The sequence below is a fragment of the Salmo trutta genome, chromosome 12, assembly GCF_901001165.1.
Source record: "Salmo trutta chromosome 12, fSalTru1.1, whole genome shotgun sequence".
Taxonomy (NCBI): Eukaryota; Metazoa; Chordata; class Actinopteri; order Salmoniformes; family Salmonidae; genus Salmo; species Salmo trutta.
The window spans coordinates 77,482,798-77,506,407 of NC_042968.1; the positions used below are offsets into that span (position 1 = coordinate 77,482,798).

The following is a 23,610-nucleotide window of genomic DNA, read 5'->3' on the forward strand; positions in this document are numbered from 1 at the left end:
CTCTAAATGTTATGGGGAGTGGAACCCAAGAGCAGACTCAGACGAGAAAACTGAGATTAAGTAACCAAAGGTATTTATTGACACACAGGGGGGAGATGGAGTGCAAGTCAGGGGAAGCGGGTTGCTGGAAACTAGGTGCGGAGGCTGAGGCTGGAGCAAGAGGGGTTGAGACAGGGTGAGCCGGTCCAGAAGGGAATCGAAGGGAGTAGTATAGTGGGGAGTAGTAGTAGAAGGGTGTACTAGAGTAGAGTGGTAGAGTAGTAGAGTGGGGAATCCAGGATATAGGAGCAGGATGACGAGACGTGGGACTGGAGACAGGGACCAGAGTCAGAGCAGGCAGAACTGTAGCAGAGAGGAAAACAGGATCACCCACAGAGAGAGGGAGAGGGTACTGGGGGAGTGGCGACAGGTCAAGGAGACACAGGATGGGCAGTAGAGGGCGTTGCAGGAGCAGATGTGACAGTACCCCCCTCTACGGGCACCTGACCAGGCTTATCTGAGTGTATAGAAATCCCGTAAGAGGGAGGGGTCCTGAATGTGATGGCGGGGAACCCAGCAGCACTCCTCAGGCCCATATCCCTCCCAGTCCACCAGGTACTGCCAGCCACGACCCTGACGGAGCACGTCCAGAAGCCACCGGATGGTATAGGCAAGACGGTCATCGATAAGCCAAAGGGGTGGAGGAGCTGCTGCAGGAGGAGATGGGACTGGAGCAAACAGGTTTAATCAGGGATACATGGAAGGTAGGATGGATCCTGAGAGAGGCTGGGAGTTCAGGCGCACCGCAGAGGGGTTAATGACAGTCAATTTCAAAGGGACCAATGAATCGGGTGGGAAAGTTTCTTTGATGTCACCTTCAATGGCAGGTCCTTCAATGAGAGCATACATTTTGACCCGGGGTGTAGACTGGAGCTGAGGCCCGGTGATGGTTGGCTTGGGACTGGGTCCTGTCGGAGGCACGAAGGGCAGCCCAGGCCTTCCTCCAGGTACGGTGACAACGGCGCAGATGGTCCTGGACAGAGGGAACCACAACCTCTTGGGCGGGGAACGGGGGGGGTGGTTGGTAACCCAGAGCACACTCAAAGGGTGACATACCTGATGAGGCGTTGGTGAGGGTGTTGTGGGCATATTCAACCTAGGGTAGCGGAGCACTCCAGGAGGAAGGGTTAGCAGGAGTCACGCAGCGTAGGGCAGTCTCCATCTCTTGGTTGGCCCGTTCGGTCTGGCTGTTGGTCTGGGGATGATATCCAGAAGAAAGACTGACATTGATACCAAGAGCTGAACAGAAGGATCTCCATATCTGGGAGGTAAACTGGGGTCCTCTGTCGGAAACGATGTCTGTGGGGATGCCATGCAGACGAAACAAATGGGATACTAACAGGTCCGCATTCTCCCTGGAGGATGTGAGCTTGGAGAGGGAAATGAAGTAAGCCATTTAGGATAACCTGTCAATAATGGTGAGGATGACAGTTACCCGCAGATAGGAGAAAGCCAGTGACGAAGTCCAGAGCTATGTGTGACCAGGGGTGACTGGGTATGGGAAGAGGGCGGAGCAGACCAGAAGTGGGTTTAGTGGAGGTATTTTTTCCGGGCACAAACCAAACAGGCTGAGACAAACTCCCGGATATCTCTCCATGGTGGGCCACCAAAAGCGCTGACGCAGGAAGACGAGGGTCCTGTTCATTCCAGGGTGGCAGGTGAGGTGGTCCCACGGAAGAACATCAGGGCGAACACAATCTGGAACAAACAGAGCATTACTAGGACCGTTACCCGGGTCAGGCTGGTTCTGCTGAACCTGGCGGATACGGGACTCGATCTCCCAGGTGACGGCGGCAACGATGCAGGTGGATGGCAAAATGGCTTCTGGCTCGGTACCTGTGTTGTCGGTCGTGAACTGGCGAGAGAAAGCATCAGGTTTGGTATTCTTCAAACCAGGGCGATAAGTGAGTGTGAAATTGAATCTACCGAAGAACAAAGCCCACCTGGCTTGCCGGGAGTTCAGACGTTTGGCAGTCTGGATGTAGGACAGGTTTTTATGGTCAGTCCACACGATGAAGGGGGTTACAGAGCCCTCCAGCCAGTGACGCCATTGTTCCAGAGCCAGCTTAACTGCCAGGAGTTCCCGGTTTCCAATGTCAAAATTCCTCTACAGGTGAGAGCTTACGGGAAAGAATGCACATGGGTGGACCTCCTGATCAGAGGCGGAACCTTGAGACAGAACCTACCTCGGTGTCAGAGGCGTCCACCTCCACGATGAACTGGAGTTCTGGGTCGGGCTAAGCAAGGACTAGAGCAGAGGTGAAGCGACGCTCGAGTTCCAGGAATGCTGCCTCTGCCTCAAGAGTCCAGTGGAATGGAGTGGAGGTGGAGGTGAGAGTGGTGAGAGGTGCAGCCAGACGGCTGTAGTTGCGGATGAAACGCCTGTAATAATTTGCCAACCCCAGGAAATGCTGAAGCTGCTTCAGGTTGGAGGGCGTAGGCCACTCTGTGACTCCCATGACCTTGGCGGGGTCCATACGTAACTGTCTCGGTGCAATAATATAACCCAGGAAAGACACTGTGGCAACATGGAACTCTCATTTTTCAGCTTTAACAAAAAGCTTATTCTCCAACAGCCGTTGAAGAACTTGGCGAAAGTATTGCTGGTGAGCCTCAGGGTCCTTGGGGGGGAAAAAAAATAAAAATCAGGATGTCATCTAAATAGACAAAAACGGAGCGTCCAATCACATCCCTCAGCAAGTCATTGACTAGGTTCAGGAAAACAGCAGGGTTGTTAGTAAGACCAAAGGGCATGACCAAATACTCAGTGACCAAGTGGTGTGTTGAATGCAGTCTTCCACTCGTCCCCCTCTCTTATGAGGACAAGGTGATAGGCATTCCGGAGGTTGAGTTTGGTAAATGCCATGGCACCATAGAGGTGGGCAAAAGCAGAGCTGATGAGTGGCAAAAGGTACTTGTTCTTAACAGTGATATTATTCAGCCCACAGAAGTCTATGCACGGCCTCAGTGACCCATCCTTCTTCACAAAGAAAAAGGAGGAAGATGGCTTGATAAGTCCTGTAGCCAGAGAAGCCTGGATGTACCTCTCCATAGCCTCTTGCTCGGGACGAGGTTAAACAACTGGCTACTTGGGAGAGGAGCTCCAGGCTGGAGGTTAACCTCTCTGGGCTACTCAACAGCCAGTGGAATCCCGTGGCGCGATATTCAAATACCTTAGAAATGCTATTACTTCAATTTCTCAAACATATGACTATTTTACACCATTTTAAAGACAAGACTCTCGTTAATCTAACCACACTGTCTGATTTCAAAAAGGCTTTACAACGAAAGCAAAACATTAGATTATGTCAGCAGAGTACCCAGCCAGAAATAATCAGACACCCATTTTTCAAGCTAGCATATAATGTCACAAAAACCAAAACCACAGCTAAATGCAGCACTGACCTTTGATGATCTTCGTCAGATGACACTCCTAGGACATTATGTTATACAATACATGCATGTTTTGTTCAATCAAGTTCATATTTATATCAAAAAGCAGCTTTTTACATTAGCATGTGACTAGCATGTGACTAGCATTCCCACCGAACACTTCCGGTGAATTTACTCAATTACTCACGATAAACGTTCACAAAAAACATAACAATTATTTTAAGAATTATAGATACAGAACTCCTTTTTGCAATCGCTATGTCCGATTTTAAAATAGCTTTTCGGTGAAAGCACATTTTGCAATATTCTGAGTAGATAGCCAGGCCATCACAGGCTAGCTATTTTGACACCCACCAAGTTTGGTACTCACCAAACTCAGATTTACTATAAGAAAAATTGGATTACCTTTGCTGTTCTTCGTCAGAATGCACTCCCAGGACTTCTACTTCAATAACAAATGTTGGTTTGGTTCCAAATAATCCATAGTTATATCCAAATAGCGGCGTTTTGTTGTGCATTCAAGACACTATCCGAAGGGTAAAGGAGGGTGACGAACCCGGCGCGTTTCGTGACAAAAAAATTCAAAATATTCCATTACCGTACTTCGAAGCATGTCAAATGCTGTTTAAAATCAATTTTTATGCGATTTTTCTCGTAAAAAAGCGATAATATTCCGACCGGGAAACCCTGTTTTTGTTCAAAGACTGAAAATGTAAACATGGTGGAGTCTCATGCACGCGCGCCCCAGTCTCATTGTTCTCAGATCGACCACTTACCAAATGCGCTACTGTTTTTCAGCCATGGCCTGCAAAGTCATCATTCAACGTTCTGGCGCCTTCTGAGAGCCTATGGGAGCGTTAGAAAATGTCACGTTATGCCAGAGATCCCCTGTTTTGGATAGAGATGATCAAGAAGGCCAGGAAATGGTCAGAGAGGGCGCTTCCTGTTTGGAATCTTCTCAGGTTTTGGCCTGCCAAATGAGTTCTGTTATACTCACAGACACCATTCAAACAGTTTTAGAAACTTTAGGGTGTTTTCTATCCAAATCAAACAATTATATGCATATTCTAGTTACTGGGCAGGAGTAGTAACCAGATTAAATCGGGTACGTTTTTTATCCGGCCGTGCAAATACTGCCCCCTATCCCCAACAGGTTAATGGCAAAGTCGTACGGCCAGTGAGGCGGCAGCGACAGGGTGTGGTGCTTGCTGAACACAGGAGCTAGATTGTGATATTCAGGAGGGACTGATGACAGGTCCAGAGGTTCTGGAATGAACTGGGGCACAGACAAGGCAGGGGGAAGGGCAGAATGTAAACAATTAGAGTGACACAATTAACTCAGTGGTTACCTTTCCGGCAGTCCAGTCAATTTGTGGGTTGTGTAGCTTTAACCAAGGATAGCCAAGAACCAGGGGAGAGTAAGGACAGTCAATATGTGGAAATTGATCTTTTCCTGGTGATTTACAGAGAGACGCAGGATGACAGGGACAAATCTCACAGACACGGGCGAGGAGCTGTCAATTGAGGGGGTTGGCATCGAGGGGTGAATCGAGTGGGACAGTGTTCAGGCCCAACTGGGTAACAACACCTCAGGAAGCTCTCATCAGCACCTGACTCAATGAGAGCAGACGTGTGGCAGAGCCAGGCTTTTCCTCTGCCAAACAAGGTTGCCTTCAAGCAGAGGTCTGGGGGAAGATGGGCAGGCAATTTGGCTCAACAGTACACTACTGCCAAACCCCCTCTTTTGCTGGACACAGGGAACAAGTGGAGACAAAGTGACCAACAGTATAGGCAGCTCCTAACGCCAATTCATCATTGCCTCCTCTGGAGGAGAGACAAACCTGGCCAAGCTGCATGGGTTCAGGATCTGGACAAGCCTGGGGATGAGATGCAGTTGTAGAAGGACAAAGGCACTGAAGAAGATTTCAGATTTACGTTTTTAGTCATTTAACAGACGCTCTTATGCAGAGCGACTTACAGTAGTGAATGCATACATTTTATGCATTTTTTTTTTTTTGTACTGGCCCCCCGTGGGAATCGAACCCAGAACCCTGGCGTTGCACACACCATGCTGGCGTTGCAAACACCATGCTCTACCAACTGAGCCACAGGGAAGACTGCTATGGAACATCCAACCCTACCTACCCTCTCCCTCTGACGCTCACTGAGACGGTTGTCGATGCAGATAGCAAGAGAGATGAGTTCATCAAATCCGTCAGGCTCATCCCTGGACACCAACTCATCCTTGAGGGTCTCAGTGAGCGCGTTCCGGAATGCTCCCTGAAGGGCCTCCTCATTCCAGCCACCTCCATCAGCGAGGGTGCGAAACTCACATGCCATCTCAGCAACACTATGGGGGCCTTGACAGAGGGACAGGAGTCGTTTAGCGGCAGCCTTACCACAGACCGGGTGGTCGAAGACTTTCTTCCATGAATCTGGAGTAGGAGAAGCAGATGGGGGACTGTCTCTCCCACACCGCCGTGGCCCAGGAAAGCACTGCTCCAGGGAGGAAGCCAATCAAAAAGGAAATCTTGGCCCGTTCGCTAGCATAAGAGTAGGGCTGTTGCTCAAATACTAGTGAACATTGTACCAAAAAGGCTCTGCAAGCTCCGAGGTTGCCATCGTAACGCTCAGAAGTCAGAACAAACGGTTCCCGGAGCGGAGGAGAATGACTTGGAACTGGTTGAGAGCTCTGGGCGAAGGGTCGGCCCTGTAGGTCAGACAGGCTCTGTGAAAACTCCTTGATGTGCTCCAGAAGGGTCTTCAGGGCTTGGTCATGTTGCTCGAGCAGGGCGCCTTGGCTGACGAGGGTTTGGTGGAGAGTAGCAGAGTCTGCTGGGTTCATCACGTCGGCCAGATCGTACTGTAATGCGGAGTGGAACAGGGGACTCCAAGAGCAGACTCAGACGAGGAGACTAGGATGAAGTAACCAAGGTATTTATTGACACACAGGGGGGAGATGGCGTGCAGGTCAGGGGAAGCTCGGGCGGGTTGCTGGAAACCAGGTGCGGAGGCTGAGGCTGGAGCGAGAGGGGTTGAGACAGGGTGAGCAGGTCCGGAGGGGAATCCAAGGGAGGGGTAGAGTGGGGAATCCAGGACAGAGTAGCAGGATGACGAGAAGTGGGACTGGAGACAGGGACCAGGGTCAGAGCAGGCATAACTGTAGCAGAGAGGAATACAGTGTCAGGCAAGGAAAACAGGCACAACAGGATCTGAATAGTAACAAACGGCTAGAAACGTAGATTGTCTCAGCAGAGTTTACAATCTGGCAGCGTGGAAGTGGCAGGGCTGAGTATTTGTAGAGGTCTTGATTATGGAACAGGTTGCAGCTGGTGGGGATCTGCTCTGACTCCAGCACACCTGTCTCCGCCCACACAATCACACACACACACAGAGAGAGCGGGAGAGGGAGAGAGTACTGGGTAAGTGGAGGCAGATCAAGGAGACACAGGATGAGCAGTAGAGGGCGTTGCAGGAGCAGATGGGACACTAAAATGTATTTTCATTCCAGAAATCGTCAGATGTAGTCAGATCCAGACTTATTGCAGAGAAGAAACTAACATCCATAGGCATGATGTAGCGTTTGGCCAGAGCAAGGAGTTTGGGAAGCCAGGCAAGTAGAGACCGACACATAAACCACAAAGTGATGAAGAGCCAGGATTAAACATTAACAAATTAATAAAATATTGATTACTGTGTATAGCTTTGTCAGACGATAAATGACCAACCACACAGCTTTAGGGTAGTTTGAATGTATATTTCTCTGCTTTTGAGAGGAGCTGGCTACTGTACCGGTAGACTTCCAGCTATTGCGCTAAACTAACGACATCCTAACTTCAATAATCTCCAAACTGCTCGCAGAGACATAAAAATGGTATCCATGAGTTCTTCTGACTCTGGGTAAGTAGAAAACTATCTACATCTTGAAATCTCGCAGTATCCCTTTAAAGAGATAGCTCAACCAAATTATGAATATTACTCAAATAGTCTATGATTGTGTGATCCACATTCCTGTGTACACACACAGACACTATTTGCTTCCTTTAGCATTGATGTCCAAAATAAACAAATCCATGATAGTAAATGAAGCAAGCTCTCATTTGCATTCACAAATCATCTCTTGCTACAAGTATCTATTCTTCAATTTCTACAATATATTCACCTCCACAGATTCATAATACTGTGTCTGAATGCACAGCATTTCACCATCCACATTATGCAGCCACAGCACAGCAGCCACTATGCTATATGCAGTATGAATAGTGTATACAAATAAGTAGCCACTTGATTTGCTTTTCAAGATGGCCAAGTGGTCGAAAGGGACACATAACATTCAAGCTTTGTGTATGTGTGAGTGCCAGGGAGAGGTTCCATGTTACACGACTCACACATGGAGAGTGTAATGTTCAGTTTCCATGGTGAAAATGGAATCCAGCTCTGCGGCAAGGCCTGCTGATTGGCTGATATGCCCACTTGGGGTTGTGCTGTGAGAAGATGGCTGGCCAATAGGGTAGAGACAGCATTGGGGCTGTTGCTAAGGGGAGTCAGCTGGACTCATTGGAATCTACGCTCTCTCTCTCTCTCTCTCTCTCGCTCTCTCTCTCCTCTCTCTCTCTCTCCTCTCTCTAGCTCCTGTATTTTTCACTGACTCTCCCTCTCTCTCTCTCTGTCCTTCAGACGGTATGTGTCTATCTACTACTCTTACTCTCTCTGTGTCTCTGGTGTATTGGTTGATTATGGGTGAGGTGAGGAGAAGGGGCCAGTGAGAGGCAGCTCTAGAGGGTATGGGCTATGAGTCATGTAACCAAGACCCTCCCTACATATACCCAGTGCCCCCTGCCCCGCCTCCCCCGGACCATGTAGCAGTCACCTGACATCCTGTGGGTCCAGTGCTGCTGGCCTGGTCAGCTGTCCTCTACGACTTATTGGTTATCCCTCATTCCAATGTCTCTGCCAGAGCCCTGCACATAATCACCTCTCTCCGGATTAATCACACAGACATACATTTTTACACAGCCATCAGAGGACAGTCTGTGCAGCCTCCTACTTTGCCAGTATGACTCTATATTCCTCCAATATATTGTCTGCAAATGATTTATCGTGACACATGTAATGTCTTACCCTCTGACATAATTGAAGTCCCAGTCATTAGCTTCCCATGGCACTTTATTGCTCTCTTGTAGCGCTTTTACACTGAAGGTTTTGTGAGCTCACGCAGCATTCGAGACAAGATTCAGGGCATGTAAATCTTATGTTTGGAAAAAAAAGGGATCCTTTGTGGCTCAGTTGGTAGAGCATGGTTCTTGCAACAACAGGGTTGTGGGTTCAATGCCAATGGGGGACCAGTATGAAAAAGTATTAAAATGTATGGCCTCTGATTTAATAGTGTCTGCTAAATGACTAAAATGTAAAGTGTTTGTCTCATACAGTATGGAAGGAGAGAGTTAGTCCCTCTGATTAGAGCACAATACAACTGATTCCAACACTTGAAAACAGTAAGGGGACAGTAGGAGCATTGCTTAGAGGGCAAGTTCTTTAAATAAATGTATTGATGGAAAGCTTTACAGTTGTCCTTACTGAGTATGGATGATGCTGTATGATTTGGGGAATATCTGCCAGAGAGAAAATGGAGTCTTTGCTACCTCAGTGTGGTGATTTAAAAATAGCTTCTAGTTCTGTTGGCTTTATTCCAAATACACACACACACACACACACACCCTCTATCTTTCATTGGTGAAGTTCGTTTTGCATGTCCTGGTGCCCCGGGTGGGAGGAGATTTCAGTTAAGGACCAATGGAATGGTCTAAAATGAACAAACTTCTCCCATCAGGGGCACCGGGCAATGCAAAACGAACTTGCCCACTCTGCCTTTGTCCCCTCCTTCTTTTAATGTTGGATGATTGACAGGAGACCCTCCTTCCTCATTGGCTGGTGTGAATTAAATGGCGGTGTGTGGCCCCGCCCCTCCGGTCTCTGCACGTGGATCAGTCTGGTGTTAGAGCCTGAGCATCAGAGAGGAGAGGAAACCAGGAGAAGAGGAGAGGGACGAGAGAAAGAGGAGAGGATTGGGGGAGACGAGGAGGAGGACAGAGGAAAAGGGAGAGGAGCCAAGGGGTGAAAACAAAGGAAATAACAGGTAAAACAAGAAATGTGTGTATGTGTGTGTGTACAGTAGGTGTGCAATTGTGTATGCCTTTTTGCAAATATTGTTATAGTACGTCTATTGGTGTTTGTGTGTTGGGACATGTCTGTAAGTCTGTGTTCATATCTGACTACAGCACAATGCACAAACTGTAGCTTAATGTGTACATACTGTATTCTGTCTATGTCTGCAGATTGTGCAGCACAGTTAAGCATGCACACACACACACATGCATATGCACACAGGCCCACACACACACTGTTCATAAACACAGTCAGCTGATTTGTCTCTAAGCCTCTGTTTAGACTCAGGCATCGACTTGTACTTTATAACAATAGTGTTTTTGGTCTGTGTTGATGAGTGTGTTTGGTTGCTGTGACACGGTAGTATGAAGAACATAGTGTCAATAGAAAGCTTTCCCATAGGGAATGCTGCTTGCCAGTTTATTCCTAAAATATGTTATGGGGTTAAAATTAATTGGATATACCCAGTGTATTGTTCAGAAGTTTAATGACAATGCAGGCCTTTTAGATTCAAGCTTGCCAGAGGTTTTCCTAGTGTGCAGAGCCCAAACAGGGAGCCTGATAGTGGGCTAAAGACGATGGTGTCTTCCTTGTGCTAAAAATGGTTGGGCATTGTTGACCCACATTTAGTGCAGTATTTATAGAGTACAGTGACTCACTCTCCTCTGGTGGCTGCAAATAGAATGAGTAAAGAATAGCCTTCTTTCCCCTCGTTAAATCACAACAACTTACCCACGTGGATACTAACACCCTAACACACACTCTGGGCATCAGGATGCGTTTCTTCTGTGGTCCACCACTGGTCACCAACCAGTACACCCAACCACTTGACCATGCTGATTCTATTATGAGGTTAATGTTCAGCACACACACCAGCTGTCTGTTTTAATTTCCTCCCAAATAGGTTCCAGGTGGTCAGATTTGTGTGGGTGTTTGTGTTTCATTGCAGGAATTTAGTGGTAAATGTTTGTATTTGTTATTAGAGGCTGGGTTTAGAAGTCAGTAGGCTGGGGTTAGAGGTCAGGGGTGAGGGGTCAGTGTGACGCCTGTCTGAGGACACAGCCCCTCCACCACCCTGCAGTGTCACAGATAATACAGTGCCTGCCCTGCCAATGCATGTTCCTAGTGATTATCACCATGACAACCAGCCCTTTGGATGTACTCGCCCAGACACACTTTCTCTGACACACGTTAACACACACACACACACAGACACGTTCCCTAACACACAACCACACACACACTGCTTCACTGTTGTCGTCTTTGAAATGCCACCTGGTCTGTTGGTGTTGTTGCCACCTGGTCTGTTGGTAAGAAAAAGACACTCACCTCCGTCCCCCCTGTTCCAAGCCTGCAGTGGTACATTCCAGTACCCCTCTGAGGTCTGTGCTTTCTGGAGCATACAGAGGAAGAAGCCTCCATTTTGGAGAGAAGGAGAAGGTAGATGTGGGAAAGAAGGGGACGGAGAGCAGAGCTGTAGAAAGTTATTTTTAGAAAAACTATTTATATTCATCTCATGCTTTCTGCTTTGTGTCAACTCAGGTCAGCATCAGCCTTTACATTGTCTTACAAACATGGATTACCTACAGTAGGCTACATACACATCAGTGTTTGTGGTGTTGAGGGTGTATGTGTCAGTTTGTCTGTTTGCTACCATGTCTGTCTGTATTTCAGGCTGATTTCTGTAGTTATGTATTATAGGTCTGACTGAGAAGTAGGGGGACAACATTTCAGTACATTTTCCAAAATTCCCAGGTTTTTCAGAAATCCCAGTTGGAAGATTCCCGATCAGCAGGAAATCCTACAACCAGGATTTCTGGAAAACCTGGGCAATTTGAGAACGTTACCAGAATGTTGCAACCCTAAGTACTGAGAAGTGAAAGCCCCCACTTTCCCAGCTCTCTCTCTTTCAGTTTGTTCTATTAGGTGGGATCAGAGCCAGGTGTGGTGTGGTGGTGCAGCTCATCCCCCCATATAAGATAGTATCATTGTGATTCCTGCACTGACTGTAGAGGCTCCGCCATGTTCACCCACACAGAGGGAAACACATCTGCATTGGGTTGCTATGCCACCAGCAGGCTGATACAAACACATTGTTCAGTGTGTCTGTGTAGTGTAACAGGGTGAGGATTATTGCTGTATTGGAATCAGTTGTCTCTGCCTCTTTGGTTGAGGGACACTACTGTTCTTGAGTCATTTTCAGAAAAGTTCAAAGCAGGGTTTGACAGTGCAAAGACATTTTGCTTTAACCTCAATATTTTTTGCAAACTTTGAGACTATTGTCTATTGAGGCAACTAAAATAGGAGAATTGTAAGCATATGACTTCCATTGGCAGATGTCTATTGTGCTCAGTGTTAATCTGCACCATGGCTGGTTGGTCACTGAGGCCAACATGTCTTCTAGTATAAACTCATTCTGAAGGAGTGGGAGGGACAGTCTCACCCCTGGAGCTGGCACCTGATTTGAGAGAGGAGATAGGAAGAGAGGGAAAGGGAAGGGATGGAGGATAGGGAAAATATAGATAGTGGATGAGGAGGAGTTGACTAAGAACAAGGTTATTCAGGAAAGGAAGGTAACTGGTTTAGTAATGGGATGGAATAGTAAGTCAGTGGAGCAGGGCTTCTTGCAGCAGCGGGGGATCTTCAGTTCTTTATGAACATCTAAAGGCCCACATCACAGTTTAGAGGCGACTTATCCTCTTAGATGTTTTTCTTTCCAAAGCAGATGTTAAAAAGAGATGCAATTAATAACAGATTTTAGACGGTTTTCCATTTTCATCACCCACATAACACAGCCCACATAACAACATCTGGACTAATGAATGGGTAATAATAATGGGAATGTCATAATAACATTGACACTCGTATATCTCAAGGGCCATTTACACACACACACACACACACACACACACACACACACACACACACACACACACACACACACACACACACACACACACACACAGATAGAGAGAGAGTGTCAGAGAGATGCACAATCACACTCCCTCTGCACTCAAATCCACACGCTAATTGAAAAACAAGTCAGTCGCCAGAGTATACAAACCTTCCTTATGCTTTCATTTCCCTAGAAACTGGTGTATGCATGCACAAACACACAGACATACACAAATGTACACACACACACACAAATAGCAGGGGGATGCAGACAGTCAGGTGCAGCCCTCACACACACACACAAGCACACAGTGAAGGAAAGGTGTCTCTGTAAGGCAGAGTCTTGATCTTGACTCTGGGGTAAATTATATAATTTGTTGCCAAGGATACAGTATGAGAGAGAGAGAGTGAGAGAGGCAGACATGTGGAGAGAGAGTGAGAGGCAGACATGTGGAGAGAGAGAAAGTGAGAGACAGACATGTGGAGAGAGAGAGAGTGAGAGACAGACATGTGGAGAGAGAGAGAAGGAGTGAGGTAGACTGGAATCAGTCTTGTTGAATGGGGCTGGAATAGGAGAGGTGACAAGGCGTTATGGGAGGGGCCAGAGAGAGGAAGGCAAAAATAAATGAAATTCGACTGGTTGGTCAAAGGGGGCAGGGCCATCCTCACTCTCGCTTCTCTCTCTCTTCCTCTCTGCCTTCTCTACTGAGCCATTCCTTCCCTGTCTTTGTCTGTCTACTGAGGGGAGAAACGCTAGAGAAAACAGTGTTTGTGACAGAGAGGGAGCGAGAGAGAAAGAGGGAAAGAGAGAGAGGGGGGAGAGGGGAGGACAAGAGAGGAATGACAAGATGGAAGAATGGAATGGCAATACATACCTTCTTTTCAGACAATAACCCCTTTCATGTCCTCACATCTGTGTCCTACCTGACAGTGGTTTCTCCTCCCTCTCTCCTGTGCGTGTATGTGTGTGCCGGCTAGCAGAGGTAGTGGATGCCCGTTCTGTTTAACGGGACGTCAGGCTGAAGCTGAAGTGGGCTGCTGTCTCGCTCTCCCTGAGTGAGTGGCATCTTCACACAGCTGGGACCAGAGAGACTGTCTCCCCCTCTCTCTCTCTCTCTCACAGCACTCAGCAGCAAGGTAAGACTAGAATGCTCCTTCTCCTCTCTCACACACACTGGCAGGGGGTCACAGTAAGAGACCGAGGTTGCCCCGGAGAGGGATATGCATTTCTCTGGTGACAGAGACACCAGTTACCGTGGAGATATAGTAAGGTTTGAGGACAGTGATTTCTCTGGTGACAGAGTGTCATGGATGGAGACACCGGTCTTCTTGGTGACAGAGACAGATGGAGGGCTGCAGAATGAAGCGACTGACTGACTGACTGTCCCTCTCTTTGTGCTGCTGGAGAAACTAAAGATGAAATGTGGAGCCACCACCTTCCTCCACCCTCTGCTCACTCAGCTATACAGTACACTTCTTCATTTGTCTTATGAAATGCCCATTCTCTCTCTCACTGTCTCTCTCTCTCTGACTCTCCTTCTACTCCCTCTCTGTGCATTGGAAACAGAATTCCTGCATGTGTGTGTTAGAGGTCATGTGTGAGACACAGCTTGGGGTAGAATAGTAGTGGGGGGGTGTACAGATAGAGGCTTTTGTGGAGGAAATGGAATCATTATTGATTGCTATGGTGATCTCAGGCACCAGGCAGGCAGCACTAGCGACACGCTGACTATTGCAACTCTGTATACTGTATTGTGTGTGTGATGTGGACTAGACAGAGATGAGATACACTACATTACCAAAGGTATGTGGACACCTGCTTGTCGAACATCTCATTCCAAAATCATGGGCATTAATATGGAGTTGGTCCCCTCCTGTGCTGCTATAACAGCCTCCACTCTTCTTGGAAGGCTTTCCACTAGATGTTGGAAAATTGCTGCGGGGACTTGCTTCCATTCAGCCACAAGAGCATTAGTGAGGTTGCGCGCTGATGTTGGGCAATTAGGCCTGGCTTGCAGTCGGTGTTCCAATTCAGCCCAAAGGTGTTCAATTGGGTTGAGGTCAGGGCTCTGTGCTGGCCAGTCAAGTTCTTCCACACCAATCTCAACAAACTATTTATGCATGGACCTCGCTTTGTGCACAGGGGCATTATCATACTGAAACAGGAAAGGGCCTTCCCCAAACTGTTGCCACAAAGTTGGAAGCACGGAATCGTCTAGAATGTCATTGTATGCTGTAGCATGAAGATTTCCCTTCACTGGAACTAAGGGGCCTAGCCCGAACCATGAATAACAGCCGCAGACCATTATTTCTCCTCCACCATACTTTACAGTTGGTGCTATGCATTGGGGCAGGTAGTGCTCTCCTGGCATCCGCCAAACCCAGATTTGTCCATCGGACTGCCAGATGGTGAAGCGTGATTCATCACTCCAGAGAACGTGTTTCCACTGCTCCAGAGTCCAATGGCGGTGAGCTTTAAACCACTCCAGCCGACACTTGGCATTGCACATGGTGTTTTTGGTCTTGTGTGAGGCTGCTCGGCCATGGAAACCCGTTTGTGACCAACCGCCTTGATTTGGTCTTATGTAGCAAAATTTGAAATTGTGTTTTTTTACATTGGATAAAAGCAGAGACACAGAGCTATAAAATGGTATATCATACACTGTATTTGAGGAACAATGGGAAAGTAATTCTGCTTCGAAAGTTGATAAACTTGTAACCTCACTTTTGAGAAAAGGGCCTTTGAATGTTTCGGTACGTACTGGAGAGCTCTTCTTTGTTTACAAACATTCAGCATCGTTTAGACCCTCTTAAGCTTTAGCCCCACCCATCTCTTTAAGGGTTGATCTGAGCATTCTGTCCTAACAACAACAGTCTAACAACAAAGCTAACTGGCTAATATTGGCTAGCTTGCTAGCTACTTCCAGATACAAATGAGAGAACAGCTAACTGACCATTTTACTCGCCCTTGCAGAGCTGGTTAGGCTGTTTTTATGTTATCCAGAGCGTTGGTGACTGCAACTGTGCTGCTGGCAGCAATTTACGCTTTTTTGCCAACGTTTACTGACACCAGCCATATTCAACGGGTGTTGAGCAATCGTAAATTCGTCAGTTATTCTGCGCTCTGGCACACTCAGATGAGAGTGCTCTGAAATCGGAGTAGATAGCCAGAGCGAATTTACCAGCTACGTTGATCAACAGTTGTCGCAGTGACAGTCTATTGAAATGGTTACTTGCATAGTGGAGTCTTTTGTTAAGACATGTAGCTAGCTTGCTAAATCAACAATGAACCATAATCCCAACTCATGATGTTACTACCCTACATTAATCTGCAGGTAGCTAACCAACCAGGTTCAATGTTAGCTAGCTAACATTAGGCTATAACTAGCAAAGCAAATGGCTCTGAGATACAAATAATAAGATCATACATGTAATGTTAGCTTGCGAGCCAGCCAGCTAACGTTAGCTAGCTAACTAACAGTACACTAACTTTTTAAATGAAAACAACTTTCTGTCAAAATTAGAAATGTCTAATATCTGAAAATGTAGCTAGCTAGACTATCTTACCCTTATACATCATGGATGGACGCCTCTCCCTGTCACAAATGCCATGGCTGCCCTTAGTTTGAAGATGTAATCCAGAGACAAGTGTTTTCTCCATCTCCTTAGCTATCATACTCTAATTCCACTGATTTCAAAACTTGGTCCTCCAGAAAGTGGAGAGCAACACTTATGCAGTTCTACTATGCAATACTTTTTTTTAAGCCACGTTAGACAGGATTACCTACACATACTGACCAGCTCAAATAGACAGAAGTGTGTTATATGGCAGACCAATCTGAACTCATCTCTCGGCATGTCCAGCCCATTCATTATCTCAGCCAATCATGGCTAGAGGGAAGATTGCTGTCTTTTTCTGTGGCTAAACCAACTAGGCTCGTAATTTAACAATTGTATTTGTATTTACAGATGGCATACAAGTCTGTTATTAAGGCACATGAAAGTTCACATGTTCCAGAAGGCATTTCTGCCAAAAAACACATTTTGGTTAAAAAGAAAGTGAAGTAGTGACCCGCGACATACGCCTAGTTTCCTGAAACGAGTCACATTTCATGACGCTCCGGACGAACAGTTATTGTGCTGACGCTGTACTCCGTAGTGAGTGTTGCAACCGAGGACAGACAATTTTACACACTACGCACTTTAGCACTGGGCGGTCCCATTCTGTGAGCTTGTGTGGCCTACCATTTTGCGGCTGAGCCGTTGTTGCTTCTAGACGTTTTCACTTCAGAATAACAGCACTTACAGTTGACAGGGGTAGCTTTAGCAGGGCAGACATTTGACGGACTGACTTGTTGGAAAGGTGGCATCCTATGCCAGTGCCTTGTTGAAAGTCACTGAGCTCTTTTGTAAGGCCATTCTACTGCCAATGTTTGTTTATGGAGATTGCATGGCTGTGTGCTCGATTTTATTCACCTGTTAGCAACAGGTGTGGCTGAAATAGTCGAATCCACTCATTTGAATGGGTGTCCACATACTTTTGTATATACAGTGTATGAGCGGTCTATCTATCATGTATTTTGTATGAACAATACATTCTTTATTATTTTAAGTGTGTGTGTGTGTGTGTGCATTTGTTTGTGTGCATAATGGTTCTGTGAGAGACAATGCACATTGCTGCATACTGGTATCTGTGTGAGAGAGGGTTAGTGTATGTGTGTATACATACAGTGTTTGCTGTATATTGACAGCTACAGTAGATTAGTAAGCAAAAGTCTATTCTCTGCCTGTGGACACAAGGAGGATGTAAAAATAGCTATTTTTCCCCTACACCCTCTCACCCCCTGAGTTAGAGAGATTTCCTGTGTGCTGACATACTATAATCCGTCTGCGGTCTCACACACACACACACACACACACACACACACACACACACACACACACACACACACACACACACACACACACACACACACACACACACACACACACACACACACACACACACACACACACACGTGCACACACACGTGCACACACACACTCCATAGACAAACATTGGGGCAGCAGGTAGCCTAGTAGTTAGAGTGTTGGGCCAGTAATCTAAAGGTTGCTAGATCAAATCCCTGAGCTGACAAGGTAAAAATATGTTGTTCTGTCCCTGAACAAGGCAGTTAACCCACTGTTCCTAGGCCGTCATTGTAAATAAGAATTTGTTCTTAACTGACTTGCCTAGTTAAATAAAGGTTAAATTTGAAAAAATACATAAAGGGCTGATATCATGTTGCCCCTCTCACCTGTCCTCCTTTGTTGTCCTAATTCATTAATGGCACAAGCCTGGAGGCAGACATGTACCTGTAGACTCACTAGATCTGACATACATTATGGTGGAGCATGCATCCATGCATCAATGGAGCATAGATCTCTACAAGTGCTAGATTATTGGATATGTAACTTGGAAGAACACTATAGAATCAAGATAGTATAATGCATAGTTGCAGCCCTCACAAACATCTCTGACAATATATTTGGTGACTTTGTCTCATAAAATGTTCTGAATTCTTGTTCTACCTATAGTCTATATCGCTTTGGGCAATTCGACGGTAACGGAATTACACTTTGACTCAGATCTTTAATTTAAAATGTATGTCAAACAAAAACCATTGATTTCAGAGTTTAACAAACCATACAACTCTATGCACAAGGACTACTTTGAGCAGTCCCCCACCCCCCGCCCCCCTGTCCCCGTCCATCCATAACCCCTGTTTGAAAGAGCGATTGTCCATTCATCAGAAAGAAGTGCACAGAGGATGGGGGAGTGGTGTGGCTGATTGAGTGGCCAGGCAAGTGAAGGAGCAGTGGGGAAGGAAGGAAGGAAGGAAGGAAGGAAGGAAGGAAGGAAGGAAGGAAGGAAGGAAGGAAGGAAGGAAGGAAGGAAGGAAGGAAGGAAGGAAGGAAGGTATTAGTGTTTCTGGCTGCTCTACACAATGAGTACAATGTGTGTTTACTCTGATTCACTGGGTCACAGGCCAGTCCCCTGAGTCGGAATATTAGGGTTTTGCTGAAAATAAGGCGGCATGTTTACCTCAATTTGACTTGATTCCAAACACACATTCGCAAACACACACACGCATGCACACACACATGCACACACAATTGTATTAATTGAGCAGATCCTATGGATGGGCAGCGCTTGAAGTTATTTATTCAGTGTATAAGAAAAGTAGTGAAACCATAACAGGCGAAACTGGCATTTCAGTTTAGCATCATAGTATCTAGGGATAAGAGATAGGGATGAGGATTAAGAGAGAGAAAGGAGAGACTCATTCAAAGGTAGGTCGGACATGGGCATGGCCACACACAGCTGGCTGGCCATGTTTTTCCTTGTCACTGCAACTACTGTACCAAACAGCTGAATGGAATGGAGCTGGTTTGCAAACCACAATTTATTACAGAGAGATAATTTAGGGCATGTAATAACTTGCGATGTACAGCTGTCCATATGGAACATATAAGAGACACATTCCTTATGTGCATGTGTTTGCATTGTGCTTTAGTACAGAGTAGTATTATCATTATTATAAACATCATAACATCATAGAGCTTCGATGCCATATAACACTCCTTCCGTGGCCTCCAACTGCTCTTAAATGCAAATAAAATTAAATGCATGCTCTTCAACCGATCGCTGCCCGCACCTGCCCGCCCGTCTAGCATCACTACTCTGGACGGTTCTGACTTAGAATATGTGGACAACTACAAATACCTAGGTGTCTGGTTAGACTGTAAACTCTCCTTCCAGACTCACATTAAGCATCTCCAATCCAAAATTAAATCTAGAATCGGCTTCCTATTTCGCAACAAAGCATCCTTCACTCATGCTGCCAAACATACCCTTGTAAAACTGACTATCCTGCTGATCCTTGACTTCGGCGATGTCATTTACAAAATAGCCTCCAATACTCTACTCAGCAAATTGGATGTAGTCTATCAGAGTGCCATCCGTTTTGTCACCAAAGCCCCATATACTACCCACCACTGCAACCTGTATGTTCTCGTTGGCTGGCCCTTGCTTCATATTCATCGCTAAAACCCACTGGCTCCAGGTCATCTATCAGTCTTTGCTAGGTAAAGCCCCGCCTTATCTCAGCTCACTGGTCACCATAGCAGCAACCACCCGTAGCACGCACTCCAGCAGGTATATTTCACTGGTCACCCCCAAAGCCAACTTCTCCTTTGGTCGCATTTCCTTCCAGTTCTCTGCTGCCAATGACTGGAACGAATTGCAAAAATCACTGAAGCTGAAGACTTATATCTTCCTCACTAACTTTAAGCATCAGCTGTCAGAGCAGCTTACCGATCATTGCACCTGTACATAGGCCATCTGTAAATAGCCCACCCAAATACCTCATCCCCATATTGTTATTTATTTATTTTGCTCCTTTGCACCCCAGTATCTCTACTTGCACATTCATTCATCTTCTGCACATCTATCACTCCAGTGTTTAATTGCTAAATTGTAATTATTTCACTACTATGGCCTATTTATTGCCTTACCTCCATAATCTTACTACATTCGCACACACTGTATATAGACTTTTCTATTGTGTTATTGACTGTATGTTTGTTTATCCCATGTGTAACTCTGTGTTGTTTGTGTCACACTGCTTTGCTCTATCTTGGCCAGGTCGCAGTTGTAAATGAGAACTTGTTCTCAACTGGCCTACCTGGTGAAATAAAGGTGAAATAAAAATAATATTAAAAAAATGGGAAAGTCCTTTTTCACTGTCAGATAAAGTACATTCATACACACACATTCTCCATTTCTGTTGCGGTCTCACACATGCATATTCCATCTATAAATTGCAAATCAGCTCTGCCCCCTTTTCTCTCTCCCTCCCTGCTATCTCTGTGGCCCTCTTTATGCCCAGACTAGAATGGTTGGAGACAAGAGCGGTTGCTATGATCCGTCCTCTTCAGAGAACCAGGCAGGCAGGCCTTTATCAGTGGCTGGCCACGGGCTGCAGTTGCTGCTGGGAGCTGGTGATCAGAGAGGGTCTGGATGCAGGGTGCCGGTCTGGTTGACTGGTGATAAACTGCCTGCCTGCTCACCCCAAACAAACTACTGTTCCAGCAGATTAGGAGGCAGACACGGAGAGAGAGAAAGTGAAACAGAAAAGGAGAGAGGAGAGGAGAGGATAGTGTTGTGTGCGTGTAGCTGCAACGCATTTCTTTGTTGTTATTAAAGTAAAGCTGATCTTGGACCAGTGCCTAAAGGTAAGTAGGCGTGTGGGCGATAGCAGTTATAATGTGTACCATTGTAGGGAGTTGTAGTGCAGTGTTGGAGGTGCATTATCATGTACAGTGGTGTAAAGTACTTAAGTAAAATTACTTTTACTTAAGTATATTTTTGGGGTATCTGTACTTTACATTATGTAAGCGGACCAAGTACCTTGAGGTTGCTCTAAAGCGGAAAGGTGGAATAAACGAGCCAGGAACAGGTTTTCTTAATCGAACTAAGTTCTCTATTGAGGTATTTCTTTCTTCTTAAACACTCCAACACAATCAAGGATTATCTCCCAAGGAAAACACAAATCTTCTTTACAAGAACAAGGAACACAAATCATGGGTGTGTCACCGCCTTAATGATCCGTCCGTGGAGAGTTCCCTTCGGGTGGTGGTCCGGATCCATGGTGGCCATTCCCAAGAGGTAGTTTGTCCCCTTCGTCTCCCTTCCGAAAGGTACATCCTATCCCTTGGAGAAGCAAACACTCTTTTCTTTCTCCCCCCTCTGCCGGTTCCCTCCTCTCTCTTGTATGGGAAAGAGAATAGCTCATTAGTACCGTCTGCTGTGCTTAATTGCCTCTGATCACCTTGACTCACATGCCGGGCTGGGCTACTGTCCGTAGGAGCAGCCTGCCCTCTGGTGGTCCTTCCACATACCTCCCCCCTCAGGACCGGACCAGAGGGCCAGGCGCCAGATGCACTGTCTTGGTCACGTTGGGCCAGCGCGTCCGCATTCCCATTCCTCAATCCAGCCCTGTGGAAGACATGGAAAGAGAACGGTTGTAAAGCAAGAAACCGTCTGGCTATTCTGTTGTTATTGTTTCTATTACCGGCCATCCAAGTGAGGGAAGCATGGTCAGTAACGAGGGCAAACCTACGCCCGAGTAGGTAGTACCGGAGATAATTGATGGCCCACTTAATGGCTAGGGCCTCTTTCTCTACGGTAGCATATCTCTGTTCCTGATCACTGAGCTTCCTACTTATAAAGAGAATAGGCCTCTGCTTCGCCTTCACCCTGAGCTAAGACGGCTCCGAGCCCCGTATCTGAGGCGTCTACCTGCACAATGAACTCTTGGGAGAAGTCAGGAGCCTGCGAGATGGGATCAGAGCACAGGCTATCTTTTAGCAACTGGAAGGCGTCTTCCGTCTCGACCTTCCACACTAACCGGTTTAGCAGTTTTTTCTTGATGAGGTTTGTGAGGGGGTTGGCAATGGTTGCATATCCAGGGATGAAACGGCGATAATATCCCATTATCCCCAAGAAGGCCCAGACGTCCCATTTCGTCTGGGGCCGAGGCCAGTCCCGAATGGCCCTGGTCTTTTCTGCCTGTGGGCGTATTTTTCCGTTCCCCACGGTGTATCCCAGGTATCCGCTTCGGACAGACCCAGGCAGCGTTTTTTGGAATTGGCAGTCAGCCCTGTACCCTCCAGGCTCACGAGCACCGCCCGTAGTTGCAGGAGGTGGCTATCCCAGTCCTCGCTGTGGAGGACCACATCGTCTATATACGCCGCCACGTACTATTGATGGGGTTGTAGAATGGCAACCATGAGGTGTTGGAAAGTTGCTGCAGCCCCATGCAGTCCGAAGGGCATCCTCACATACTGAAAAAGCCCCTCCGGTGTGGCGAAGGCAGTCTTTGGGCTGTCCTCGGGAGCCACCGGCACTTGTCAATATCCCTTCGTCAAATCTAGGATGGTGATGAACTTTGCTTTCCTCAGCGCTTGAGGAGTTCATCCACATGGGGCATGGGATATGTGTCGAACGTAGAAATGGCGTTTACACCACTAAAGTTGTTGCAGAGCCTCATACTACCGTCGGGTTTGGGGACCAGAACTATGGGACTGGACCACTCACTCACAGATGGCTCGATCACCCTCATCCTCAGCATCTCCCATATCACGTTATTTACGATGACTCGGCGGTCCTCAGGAATCCTGTAAAGCCGGATATGCACCTTCTTGCCGGGTTCAGTGTGGATATGATGAAACAGGACATCTGTTTGTCCTGGAAAGGGTGAGAATACCCTGCCGAATTGCATAATCAGCTTGTCTAGTTGTCTCGACTGCTCCGGCAGGAGAGTTCGGCCACGGCGCACCTGTAGCAGGGCCTCCTCTTTTTCCTTGTCCTCCACAGTCATCAAAGCCACACCGTCCTCTCTCCCATGGTACTTCTTCAGCAGGTTGATATGATAGAGTTGGACCTTCTTCCTCCTGTCCGGTTGCTTGACTTATCGTAGACCCGGCCTTGAGTCCGTTGCACCTTCTCCATATGTTCCTTTACTATGGGCCAGACTGCTGACATGTAACATGTTCTATTATCAACCGGAACAGGCATGGTTGGGCCTCCCAGGTCTCCTTGGCTAAGTCAAGGATCCCTCAACATGGCCTGCCATAGAGCAATTCGAATGGGGAGAACCCAGTGGATGCCTGGGGTACTTCTCGCAGGGCAAACATTAAGTGGGGCTGAAGCATGTCCCAGTTTTTCTCATCTCTGGACACCATTCTTCACAACATGCTTTTAATCATTTTGTTCAGGCGTTCACACACACCGTCTGTCTGCGGGTGGAATATGCTTGTGTGTATCTGTTGAATCTGGTATAACTGACACAAGTCCTTCAACAACCGGGACATGAACGGGGTTCCCTGGCCGGTTAGGATTGTCTTGGGAAGGCCCACCCGGGAGAACAGCATAAACAATTCCTTGGCGATTCCCTTTGACGACATGTTGCGAAGGAGTATGGCCTCTGGGAACTTGGTAGCGTAATCTACGACCACCGGGATGTACTCATGTCCTCTGGTGGATTTTGGGAGGGGTCCCACGAGGTCCATAGC

The 23,610-nt window shown here is 46.9% G+C and overlaps 1 protein-coding gene across 5 annotated transcripts in view; it reads left to right on the top strand.

Annotated features, from left to right (window-relative positions):
• The first annotated feature begins 9,329 nt into the window (after positions 1–9,329).
• Positions 9,330–23,610, top strand: part of LOC115204229 (lysine-specific demethylase 6B) — a 33,952-nt gene continuing 19,671 nt past the window's right edge. Inside the window, exons 1-2 of one of the 5 annotated variants that reach the window (XM_029769627.1) lie at positions 9,330–9,568; positions 13,474–13,629. The gene's annotated coding sequence lies outside the window, so the exon portion shown is untranslated. Of the gene's footprint in view, positions 9,569–13,470; positions 13,630–20,416; positions 20,770–23,610 lie in introns of those variants that run through there. The other 4 variants (XM_029769632.1, XM_029769628.1, XM_029769629.1 and 1 more) reach the window with 4 other exon arrangements.